The 13,209-nt window shown below is 35.4% G+C and overlaps 2 long non-coding RNA genes across 2 annotated transcripts; both read right to left on the bottom strand.

Moving 5' to 3' along the window:
* Nucleotides 1–452: 452 nt before the first annotated feature.
* Nucleotides 453–881, bottom strand: LOC145821203 (uncharacterized). Its single transcript, XR_014363234.1, has 2 exons — nucleotides 850–881; nucleotides 453–718 (listed from the first exon to the last, which is right to left on the bottom strand). It is a non-coding gene; the product is annotated as an uncharacterized LOC145821203 (long non-coding RNA).
* Nucleotides 882–3,262: 2,381 nt separating this feature from the next.
* Nucleotides 3,263–10,962, bottom strand: LOC145822950 (uncharacterized). The gene is made up of 9 exons (XR_014364818.1): nucleotides 10,670–10,962; nucleotides 10,355–10,393; nucleotides 7,621–8,925; nucleotides 4,279–4,905; nucleotides 3,919–4,001; nucleotides 3,806–3,834; nucleotides 3,627–3,704; nucleotides 3,425–3,518; nucleotides 3,263–3,299 (listed from the first exon to the last, which is right to left on the bottom strand). It is a non-coding gene; the product is annotated as an uncharacterized LOC145822950 (long non-coding RNA).
* Between the last annotated feature and the right edge of the window lie 2,247 nt (nucleotides 10,963–13,209).

The raw sequence follows: 13,209 nt of genomic DNA, 5'->3' as shown, positions 1-13,209 counted from the left end.
TATCACATTCAACGACCAAAAAGTTTGGTCGCCAATTGTGACATTCCGCGACCAAAAATTTTGGTCGCCAATTGTGACATTCCGCGACCAAAAAATTTTGGTCGCCAATCGTGACATTCCGCGACCAAAAAGTTTGGTCGCCAATCGTGACATTCCGCGACCAAAAAGTTTGGTCGTCAATTGTGACATTCCACGACCAAAAAAGATTTTGGTCGCCATTTGTTACTTTTCGCGACCAAAACTTTTGGTCGGCAAAAGTGAGTTTCCACGACCAAGAACTGTTTTGGTCGGCAATAGATGTATTTTTTGCGACCAAAAATCTTGGTCGGCAATTGTCATTTTTTGCGAAAAAAAATAATTTATTTGTCGCGACTAATAAATTGGTCGCCAAAGCAGTAAAACAATACACCTGTAATTCCTAATAATTCATTCAATCCATAATAAACCTACAATTTTAAAGCATCCTTCAAATTAACTGAATCATTAACATTCGACACAATACATAATTCATTAACATTCGACACAATACAACTATTCTAAGTTTTCATTCACAAGTCACATCCATCTAGCATAACAAATTGAAACAATACATAATTCAGATTTACAGCATCAGGAAAATTGCTTAATCCACTAAGTTGCCTTGATAGCCAATCAAAAAATCCTTGCGCCCTTCCATGCCATGCTTCGCATCCATCAAAGCAGTAGTGATGTAAGGCACCTAATAAAGAAACAGAATTGGAAAATTTATCAGAGAAGCATGATAGTGGCAGCAACACTGGATTGCAAACCCGTATCTTTGCAAAAATCAATTAAATCCTATAAACATGTACATCGTATTGAGACAACTACCTGGCATAATAAAACTGTACCTATTGTTGTACCTACAAATTTTAGTACACGATGATTAATAAGCTAACAACCATAACAAATACAGGCATAGTTAACTATCAAAGCTCCATTGATTCAGTTCACTTTTATATATGATTTTTTAATAAAGTTGGTAAAGTTTATTTTAACGAATAATACCACAGATTAATTAAAACATGAATGATTCTGATGGTCTTAGCTTTAGATTAAACTTTGGGTTGTAGATGAGCAGCTTGAGCAGACATTCAATCAGCACTGATGATCAAGGCCCCTAATCTAAGTAATCACACACAAAAGATTAACGTGTACCAAAAAAAAATATAAATTTGCAGTTCACATAAATAAGGTGGCATAACATTTGTGCCTCCTTTCCGTTCTCTTTCCCAAGACATCAAGGGAAAGCATATTCATCCATTCTGCTACCCTACCTACCAGATATGATATGAATGAATACATCTGACGAGTTTTCCTTAAAAATAATAATAGAGATAAAACAAACTTCTCTCTAGTGGATGCATATTTGTGGACAGGGAGTGAGTTTAGGTACTACAATGCAAAAGTGAAGTGGATGCATATTTATGCACCAAAGGCTGAAGAGGGCTTGGGATTCAGAAATTTGAGAGAGTGGAATAAGGCCACTATGCTAAGACAACCTTTGTGGGCTTTAAGTAAGAAAGCTGATTCTTTGTGGGTTAAGTGGGTCCATACTTGTGTAATTAAGGGTAAGTGTCTTCCTACTGAGGCATCTTGGACTGTCAGGAAGTTTTTTGAACTAAGAGCTGTGGGGCAGCCTTTGATCAATATATCATTGGTGATGGGACTGTTACATTTCCGCGATTTGATAATTGGCATCCCTTGGGTCCTTTGAATAAGAAATATGGGGAAAGGATTGCTTTTCATATGGGCATGGCTGTGAATAGCAGAGTTTCCTCTTATCATTAATTTTGGGAATTGGAAGTGGCCTAGAGGTAGAAGAGTGGTTATTATTGAGATTAAAGGTAATACCCCTGCTAGCTTCGTATCGAATCCTAATAGGCCTGACTCAGTGTTTTGGCTACCCTCTAGTAATGGTGAATATACTGTGGCTTCAGCTTGGCAAGCAATTCAAATGGTATTCCCTATCGTCCCTTGACATAAATTGGCATGGTTTCCTCAAAATGTTGCTAAGTGGAGCTTTGTACAATTGGTTGCTGTTCTGAGATTGAGGCTAATACCCTGCTAGCTTTGTATTGAATCCTAATAGGCCTGACTCCGTGTTTTGGCTACCCTCTAGTAATGGTGAATAGCTTGGCAAGCAATTCAAACACAATACCCTATCGTCCCTTGACATAAATTGGCATGGTTGCCTCAAAATGTTCCTAAGTGGAGCTTTGTGTAATGGGTTGCTGTTCAGTGAGGACTGGCTACAATGGATAGAATGTTTAAGTGGGGGATTGTTTCTGAAAACAAGTGTGTATTGTGCAATGGGTTTGATCACGATCATTTATTTTTTTGTTAATATTTTTCAGCATATACTTGGACTGTTCTTTTGAGGAGAATTCTTCCTGGTAGAAGAAATGCCTGACTTTTGCTGAAGAGTGTGGAGGTAAGGCTATTACAGATTATGTTTACAGGTTGACCCTTGCTGGTACTATGTATCATGTTTGGAAGGGAAAGGAGTCAAGAAGATAGAAATGGGTGATATTAGAGCTAATCTTAGCTCATTAAGGAATGTAAAATTTTGTCCTAGTGCTAGAAACAGGAGTTGTGTCATGTGAAGTTTGTTTTATTTCAAACCATCCCCAGCCCTTCCCATCAATGTTACAGGAAAGTAAGCATTTTTTAGGTCACTAGATAGGAAAATACTGACATATATGCTTGCACAAAAATATATTTACCGGCATCCATGTACTTTTTGACAAAGTATACTTACCGACATATAAACTCTTTGCCTCTTTTGTTCGTTCCTTTCTTTTAACTTCATTTCTTTTTATTTCTGTTACCTCTCTCTATATATATATATTTTCTAAATATTCTTTTCCTATCAAAATCAATGGAGACAAAGCTTTAGTAGTAAATTTTAAATTAAGCATTAAACTAAATTAAAGATTGCTAATGCATTGTTAGTCTTATATCATTGAATTCCAAGTTATTTTATTCAAAACTTGTAATGTATTTCATGTGTCTAAGCGATATGCACATGTTCCCCAAGTGCTTAAAGCATGTTGTCTAAAATATTTTAAAAAATAGTAGAACATGTTTAGAGGTGTTTCTGGCAAAGGTCAAGAAGTTTCCCATGAGTGTCGTGTTGTGTCGGTGTCCGACACGACATGCCACCTTATAAACTTTTAATTTAAGCACACCTCACACTTTAAAAGCTTTAGTTATTTCAAAATGATTCCATCAATAACCCTACGACGTAAATATCCAATAATGCGGAGACATTCTGGCAACTGCAATACATAAGGGTTTATGCAAGATAAATAAATGAAACTTCAGAAATCATAGTTCTAGATGAATCGTGTCAAACCAGCTGCACATCATCAGCATATTATTTCATAAGATTTGGCCTAAGTACCTGAATGTTTGATTGCAGTTTTTGGAGAAGCTGAGAAAGAAGAGATTGGGTGGTCTGCTTAACTTCCGCAGCAAGTGCTTGAATAACAGGCAGCCTTGAAGGCAAACAAGATAGGAAGGGGGAGCAAAATGAAAAAAAAAAATAGAAAATCTCAGTAAGCTGTCTTTAGCCTAAACAGCAAAATAAGATGAGTAAAACTAACTTTGGATGCATTGTTGAAAGTTTGCAAACAAAGGCTTCTAAATCCAGAGCTTCATCGTAATTTCCATTTCTCACACATCTGCAGGGAGATGACAGTCAAGTGTTCTTTCTATATTAAGAAACACATTCAAAATACAAAATATAAACAGCATGGACTTTTAGCGCCAATAGGGTTCACACCTGGCCGGAAAGCATTTCCTTCAATATACCTGTGACAACATTTAATCAATTAGCATTTCACCTAGTGTTGGGTAATTGCAATTTGCTTGTACTGATTGAAGACAGAAACTCACATTTCTTTCAAGAAAGTGTGCTTATAGAAGGTCACAACTGCTTAAAAACAGCAGCCTTTTATGATATATCTCAGATTTTATTACTGAAAAAATAAGGTCACAACTGACAATATAATATCAATTTTGAAAGATTAAAACTATTTTGTGAATATTAAATGCTTTCAATTTTTTTTTTTATTTTACAGTTATCATCAAACTAGAGGAAAAGGCAAGCACTAAACCACCAAAAAACTAATAGAAATACATAAAGTTCAAAATCAATTCACTCCACTAAACCACCAAAAAATCATATAAAAATACATAAGAAAAGCAAATTCAACAGGAAAGTATGTAAATACATAAAAATGAATTATATCATACCTCTCAAGGTAGTCTTGGAAGAAGGGGAGAGAAGAATCGGAGAGGATTGAGGAATTGGACTTGCAATCATCGATGAATTGCTTTAACTGGTTCAAGTTTGTGATCAGAGAGGAGATTGCAAAGAGGTCAAATCATTCAATATAGAGGAGCGTGTAGAGATCAGTTAGGGTTTGAGATCAACTTGATTAACAAAATCTATAATTGTGATCTATAGCCCCTGTTGGTTAAAGAGAAAATATTAGGTTAGATGAACCTAATACAACCAAGATATGCCTAGTTCTGGACAGTTCAGTGTTTTGGTAAACTCTGCATTACTCTTTTTTTTCTATTTTTTTTTTCTTTTCCCCTTTCCCTCCACTTTCCCGGTAACCAAATAGTAAGTATTTAAAGCATTTAGTAATTTATGAATAAGTAACTTCTTCCAAGCCCTTTCATAAAATTGATCTAAAAACTTTCCATTAATCCTTTTTTTGTTTTTTGTTTTTTTTGGTTAGTGAGATTTTATTACCAAAAACAGATAAGTACATCAACAAGGCAGGCATACCTTCCAAATACCTCTCAGGACATTGCACCACTGGAACCCCAAAAAGCTGCTTCAAGTGATCCCTCCAATCAGCATCATTTGGACTAAAAGAGAACTGATTTCTCATAATTAATCAGCTAACCAGAGGCTTGTTCATGTGCAGATATAATTTTTTTGTTTTTAATTTTGAAATTAAGTCCCTCCATAGTATCCCTCCCAAAAACCAAGTTATCATCTACATAAAAAAATATGATGAGATACACTAGGATTTCCCTGAGCAACCTAAAGACCATGTATCACATCCTCTTCTACACCTCTAGAAAGCATAATAGATGAAAAGACGATCTCCCTACCTAACACATCTTGAGGGATGAATACAATCCTTTGTTTCACCATTAATAAGAACTAAGTATGCAAGGAGGAGAGTGTTGATAAGTTCTCTGAAACTCAATTTAGAGATCCATTCTTGCAATGATCTTACCTTTGGAATCTTCTATAACTCTTATCTATGCCAAAATTGAGAATTCTTCTATGAATTGGTCAATTGGAAGTTAAGAAGACACTAGTTACTCTCATTGCCTCAATTTTCCTATGCTCCCTAATTCAAATTTACAACCATTTAAGTCACAGGATGAGACAGTTGAGAAAATCTTCTATGTTCCATGTGAACAAACTCAAAAGTCACCACTATCACTTTCCAAAGGTGATGTTTGCTTACGGTTACATTTTAGGAGGGGTAACCTAACCTGGAAATGGTGAATTTTATGAACCAATTTAAAGTTTGGTATGTACCCCTGTCCAAATACATGATCCTATTATTTGTCACTGTGTAAACAAAGTAAGTTAATTATGAGCTGTGATTTCCTTTTATTTTCAGTTACACTTTCTAAGAAAGAGTTGTATTTAACAATAAATAAAGATAAATTACACTAGTTAGCATTGGCTTTTGTCAGAAAAGAAAAAAAGAAAAAATTACTCGTGTTCTCATTTTTGGGAACACAAGCAGCAGATAGATTGGGTCAGTGACAACGAAAAATACTAGAATTTTTTTGTTCAATAGTTTTGACAGGCAAAGAGAGTCAGGAGAAATAGTGGATGAGGTTCTTAAAATTACATAAAGAGAACAAGGGAACATGACTTAACATATTCAAAATGCAACATAGAGGAATTTGATGGAGAATAATGATTGTTCAGGCTGAAGAGGTTCTTTGTCCAAGTGTTTTCTGAAACCAAACAATACACGGGGAAGCAAAATACTATAGTAGTCCCCCCAAAAAACAAAGAAAACAGAAAATTGCATTATAAGTAGAAGAGATTTCTGAAACTAATGAAGAAGATAAGACTTGTTTTATGCATTATAGTTTTACAATGCTAGTAAGTCGTCCTACTGCTAAATCGAACCAGGATATATAGCTCATTCCGGATCTCTGGTATTCAGCTCAAGTACTTTTCTATGGACAAACATAAGACAATTGCAATGAATATTTTGAACACTTCCACATTTCAGTGGCAGTCTCAAGAAGCTCTAAAAGTGTAATACAATATCTAATTTCTTTTATAGAATTGTACCAACTAACGATATATTGGATGATCTGTTGACTGCTGATAAAGAAGAAGAAAAAAAGGGAAAGAAAACAGGGTTTCCATGAATAGCATGCACTTTTTCACATCAAAACAAATAGAGTTGAGGATAATGCTACTAAGACCATAAATTTAATTTCTAACTATCATTGTTTCTGCAACTAAATAGAACAGGCTTGAAGATTTCATAGTTTGCACCACCACGACAGTTTAGATCTCATAACAGACCAGGAAATTCTTGTTGAAGGACCTGAGTCATTATATTGATTTCCAATTCTGCTGTGCTAAGTGATCTTGTCACTTCAAATATTGATGAAGGAATTTACTGCTTTATCAATTTATTTTATTTTGTGATGAAAGATACAAACTCACATTCAAAGTCCACTATTTGATGAACCACAAACCAAAATTTTTAAACATTTCTGTATATTGCAATTTTCTCAAACTATGATTCATATTCAATTTTCTCAGACCATTCCCACGGCTACCTATGTTTCAATTGATCTTAATGATGTTCAGATAAAGAAAGCACAATCACAAAAGATAAGTAATTGACTAGACCCGATACCTCCACATGCAAAGGCATGTATATCACCTGGGCACTCTGATTCTGATTACACTACGCAATACTCGAATGGTGGGGTACCATATATATAGGTAAATTGTATAATTTTATATTTTTTTGAATCCATAATTAAATATAATATGAGTCATATGTAAATATTTTATCAGTTATCATTAAAATAATATCATAATTAAAGAAAAATTAGTCATAATTAAAGAAAAAATAATATAAATAAAGTGCATATAATACACCCTTTTAAGGGTGTCTATATTAGAATTTTCCCACCCACAACAAATTCATCAATAAAAACTAAAATATACAGGAAGACTATAGTGCTGTTTGCTACATGCCATGGAGAAAAATTATTTATTAAATTAAAATATGTGAAGAAACTGTAAATTTACTTTTCCTCTGTCCCTCTCTCTTTCTCTCTCAATATTGTCTTGTTTCCACCAACAACAAACCAACTAAAAAGCATTAAATTATTTCCATACACTAAATAGAAGAGGCAATTCCCACAGAAAGCACTCAAGAGCAAATATAAAGATCAAAGTTCTATGGAGAGGATTCAGCATATTTATTCCAAACCAAACCAAACCAATTCGGCATATTTATGGCAAAAGAAAAAAGTAACTTAAAATATATAGCAAATTTAGCACAGAGTCTTGCTTACCTATGTGATCCAGTTGGAATGTTTGAGATAGAAAACTTATCTATGCTACTGTAAGTTAAATTAGAATGCTCCAAAGATCCATTGGTATAATTAACTGGCACCAAGACTGTGAAAGCAAGGAATGCAATAGGAACAAAAAATTTAAGTCTGCATTCGGAAAAAAGGAAACATGATCAGTCCAGAAAAGTAGAAAGAAACTAGCATTCTCAAACTCATGATGAACATAAGGTTAGACTATTTATTTATTATAAAGCTAAACAGTACCTGATGCAAGAAATATATATATATATATATATATATATATTGGGATAAAAAAATACCTGATGCACGAAACTTTAAAAAAGGAAATGATCATGCAAAAGTATAAGATGCACTACACTACTCTGCATTGACATTATCATGCCAAAATCACAATGTGTTTCTCACTTTTGATCAACTTTCAAGATTTTGATGAATTTCCTAACAATCTAAAAGTTGATATATTTTAACTTGTTTATAAAGTTTATATCTAAAAGTTTATAACATATATTTATATTTGTGTAAATCATGAATATTAAAGTAACTCAAAAATTCCAATGTAACTGCAATGAATGTAAGTCAATAAATATTATAGGAACTAAAGGAAGACATTGGCCATATAAATGACAAAAGAATGCAGCATATATAATACAAAATCATTCAAATCAACCTATGTGTTCCAATCACATATAGATTCTTCTACTCGTTCTATAGTCAATTTTTTGTTGTACTTATTTGAATTCAAATTTTTTAATTCTGAACAAATTAATAATAATAACAAATTCAACAAATTAATTCAAGAAAGTATATAATTATTTTTTTATACTAATGGAGTTCCTGTAGGATTTTCTAGTTTTAGATTCCATAAATTAATTTTTTTTATACAATCACAACTACAGGACCCTAATTTTCGTAATAGAACCCAATTTCTTTAGATTCAACAAATTTATAATAATAAAAAAAAATAAAAAAATTGTGTTCAACCCAAGAACCTAATTTCACATTTAGGTTTTAATTTTTCCAATTCAGATTCAAATATTTTCCCCAACTCGCATTCAAGAAATTTAAAAACAAAAATAATAATAATTTCACAACCCAAAACACAATTCTAATTTTTGATTTGCTCAATCAAAACCCTAATTTTTCAATGAGAGAGAGAGAGACTTGAAACAGAGTGGTAGCATAAATAATGTAGTTCCTCATCCTCTCCTGAGTGGTTATACAAATCTCATTCTCGTTAATCGGCGTCTCTGGCCTCGGTTTCTCTACCCTCTGATACCGATCCATCTAAACACAAAAAACCCAAAATCAAAAACAATTTTTTCTCCAAAAAATCAAAAACCCAACAAGAACCTTACAGCAATTGTTACTCAACTGTATAATACATTGTTCCTCCCAATGTACCCATGTTCATTGAATATGACAAGAATAAGAGTATGAGATATGTTTCCAAAACCTGTATAATATTTAGATGCATCTACATACCCATAATCAACTTTTGGATACATATCTCAATAACCAAATATTTAGATTTAGGAAGATTTGACAAACATTCATACCCAATACTCGTATCCTAGTACATGTAATATACATTAGATCTGCATTTTATTCATATTTGAGAGCCTAATCTTGTTTTGCAGAGATAGAGCCAATTTATAGGCTTCATCAAATCTAATCACCATATGAAAACCTTCTAAACCACTCACTCCTGCCCAATATCGTAACTTAATAGGACTCAAGTATCAAATCAGTAGGAGTCCAACAAGAACAATATGCACGTTGTCTTTTTCCAAGTCCTAGCCCACATCAACTATGCTGCATCAGCTTCCTGATGGATTGAAGACGAAGGGACTGCATATAAACTTTGTTCAAAAGGTATCATGAAGCCACTATTTGAATTAACAAACTTCATGGACCCAAAACACCACAATAAAAATTATCAAATCATACTTTTCCCCGGACATCAATTAACTTCATCAGCTGAAGATCCATGCATGCAATTTATTATTGCACTCTGAGAACTGAGCATGAAATGGAGACCAACTCTTAAACAAAATAATGAAAGATCAATGTCTGGTAAGAACTAGAAGTCCAAAGACCAATTCCTGATTACAGATACACATTTTGACAACAAATTATAAACCCACCACTACATCAAGCAGCTGCATTCCAATTCACACAAAAATTAGGGGATTAAAACAAGCCTAGGTATCAAAGTGGAGTAGTAGACAATTAAAAAAATACACAGAGAGTGGTAGAAACATAACATCCTCTACTCTTTAGCAGATTCAGGGTAAAATTGAAAATTAACTCTAGTTATATAATGATAGACATTCATTTTGGCATACAAGTAATCCATGAATGTTAGCCATAATATGGTAATAAGGTCTTGACATAGACGTGATGTTCCCATGATGAATCAATCGATTTAATGTGGGCATCACTCTTTCCTGCATCCTTCCAACTCCTGGCAGGGTTAGTGAGTTGTGTAATAGGCAACCATTTCGTGTGGTTGGGGTCAACATGTTAATATCTGATTCTATAAATAAAACAATTAATCCTCAAATATGTAAAAGTTCATTTTTTCCTTTTGGTGGAGTTGGGGGAAGAAAAAGGAAATCATTTTAGAAGGCAACAAATAAATGAGATGTGCACTCTTAACTTGATAAAAAAATTGTACCGAAATGCTATGATAAGTCGATTTGTAGTGACGTACCTTCCACTGAACCAAATGGGATATTGCCATCCTCAAGACCTGAGAAAGAGTACCAGGCAGGAAATCATTTAGCAGAACAAACACTGATGCCTTTGCAGGAGAGGCACAAAGCAATATACTTATAATAAATAAAAAATAAAAAAACCCAAACCAAAGGCACCGCTTTTATAAAACTCTGGAACAACTAAAAAAACCCAAATGTTCATAACTAAGACTCAATTACTTATGTGCATATACATATATGTTGGATTGAAATGTGTGTGTGGTTGTGTGTGTGTGTGTGTGTGTGTGAGAGAGAGAGAGAGAGAGGTTTACCTCAGTCGGCGTTGCCAGGTTTTCGTTTTGGGGCAAAACCCTAATAGCTCAATCGGAGGGACGGGTTGAATCGGTAAAGGTATCTGAGATGCCACACCACCGCTGCCGCTGCTAGCTATCGCCACTCGATGCTCACCGTCGTCGCTCGCTGCTCGCCATCGTCCCCCCTTGCTACTGCTGCCACTGCCGCTGCCGCTGCTTGCAGACGTGAGAGAGAGAGAGAGAGAGAGAGAGAGAGAGAGAGAGATGAAATTGGGGATTTGTTTGTTTAAGGGAGTTTTTTGAGTTGGTGAGAAACAAAAGGAAGGGGGGAATTTAGATAGAAAGAGGAGGAAACGAAAAGAAAAGAAGAAAAGAAGAGCAGAGGCGGTGTGACGTGGTTTTATTAATTTTTTTTTTTTTTTTTGTAGTTAATGATTTTTTTTTTTTAAAATTTCATTTGTTTTTTATTTTTTATTTTTATTTTTTAGTTACTGAGGTTGAAAATTTATTTGTTTCATTTTTATTTTAATGAAAAAAATTATTATTATTTTTATTTGGTAGAAATTGGGGTAATATTTTAATGAAAAATATTTTCTATTAAAATAAAGTTAATTTTTTGTGGTCAATTAAAAACATTTTCTCGTGGCCCATTTTTTTTGGTCACCAAGAATTAGGAACTAATTTTCTATGGTGGAAGAGAGGCAGCGGCAACAGTAATGAAGGTGGTAGATAAGAGGTAATGGTGGTGGTGGTGGTGGTGGTGATGGTGAAGGAAATTAGTGGTGAAGTTGTGGTAGTGGTAGAGGAGATGGAGTGGCGGTGGTGGAGGAGAGGTAATGGTAGTAGTAGTAGTGGCAATAGTAGTGGTGGTGGTAGTGGAGCGGTGGCGATGGTGGTAATAATGGTAGTTATAGAGGTGGAGTGGCAACAGTGGTGGTAGTGGAATGACATTTACAGTAGTGGTGAAGGTGGTAGAGGAGATGGGTGGTAAGAGAGAGAGATGAGTGAAAGACAGATCGATGTGCCAGAGGTTATAGTAGTTTTGGCGAAGCTGCATCTTGTCCAGATGCTCTTGCGACGCCATTGACATCTTCAAAGAGCTCGAAAACCAGGAAACTCTAGCTGATGATGAAGATGAAGATTTTCAAAAACACTTTTGAAAAACATCCAAAGCACTTGGCCTATTCCTACAACTTTGGGTAATCTAAGCTGGTTCATGTTTTCTAAGCTATTTTTTGGACCAACTAGGCATCTGAGAGATCTGTTTGAAGTAGCAATTGAGCGCGACTCCGACAATGCAAGCGCGTTTGGTTGATTTCATGGCAATTTGGGGCTCGAGAGGGGGTGAGAGGACTTCAATTGAGGGTCGAGATTGAGCGGTTAGGTTAGGGTTTAGCTTGTTTCAAGGGGTGTGGTAGAGAGAAGCTTGAGAGAGATCAGGAATCGAGACGATGACTCAAATTTGAATCAGATCTCGACGATCTTTCGGATCCGGCGGAGGCACCAGTGGAGGAGAAGGAGGATGAGCCCAGCTGGTGCAGTGGGTGTTTAGGAGAGAGAGAGAGAGGCACCAACAGTGAGGTGGTAGTCGTAGAGGTGAAGTGGCGACAGTGGTAGTAATAGTGGTAGTAGTAGAATGGCGTTTGCAGTAGTGGTGAAGGTGGTAAAGGAGATGGGTGGTGAAAGAGAGAGAGAGATGAGTGAGAGACAGATAGAGAAGAGAAAGAGAGAGAGAGAGAGAGACAAAGACAGAGTGATGAACGAGAGAGAGACAAAGTGGTCGCTAAAAGTGCATTTTCTTGTAGTGGATAGATAAATCGAGAGGGAGCTCAGTAAATAGAGAAGACGGAATGGAAAGAGTGAGCAACGCCAACATAGTAGGAGAGAGAGAGAGAGAAGAGAGAGAGAGAGGGACAAAAAGATAAAGAGATAGAGAGTGAAAGACAGAAAAAGAGACAAAGAGAGAAGAGAGATGAACGAGAGAGACAGAAAGAGAGATAGAGAGAAGAGAGATGAGCGAGAGAGACATAGAGAGAAGAGGGATAAACAAGAGGGAGAGAGAGAGATAGAGAGAAGAGAGATGAGCGAGAGAGACAGAGAGAGATGAGAGAGATAGAAATGAGAGAGATGAGTGAAAAGACAGGGAGAGAAAAGAGATGAGAGAAGAGATAGATGAGTGAGAAACACAGAGAGAGAGAGACAGATAGACAGAAAGAAAAGAGTGATGAGTAAGAGAGAGAAAGAGAAGAGAGAGAGAGGAAGATGAAAAAACGGGTGAAAAGATATAGACAAAGAGAGGAGAGAAAAAAAGAGCGAAAAGAGATAAACGAGAGAGAGACAGAGAGAGATGAGCGAGAGAGATAAAGAGAAGAGAGATAGAGAAGAGAGACAAAGAGAGAAGAGAGATGAAAGAAATAGACAGAAGAGAGATGGACGAGAGACACAAAGAGAAAAATAGAGAGAGAGATAGATAGACAGACAGACAGAGAAGAGTGATGAGTGAGAGAGAGAAAAATAAGAGAGACAGAGACACAGAGAGAAAGAGACAGACAGACAGA

The sequence above is a fragment of the Camellia sinensis genome, chromosome 3, assembly GCF_055761805.1.
Source record: "Camellia sinensis isolate YWXY chromosome 3, ASM5576180v1, whole genome shotgun sequence".
NCBI classification, from domain to species: Eukaryota; Viridiplantae; Streptophyta; class Magnoliopsida; order Ericales; family Theaceae; genus Camellia; species Camellia sinensis.
Note: the sequence above shows the minus strand (reverse complement) of the source record. Positions and strands in the feature narration are given on the sequence as shown.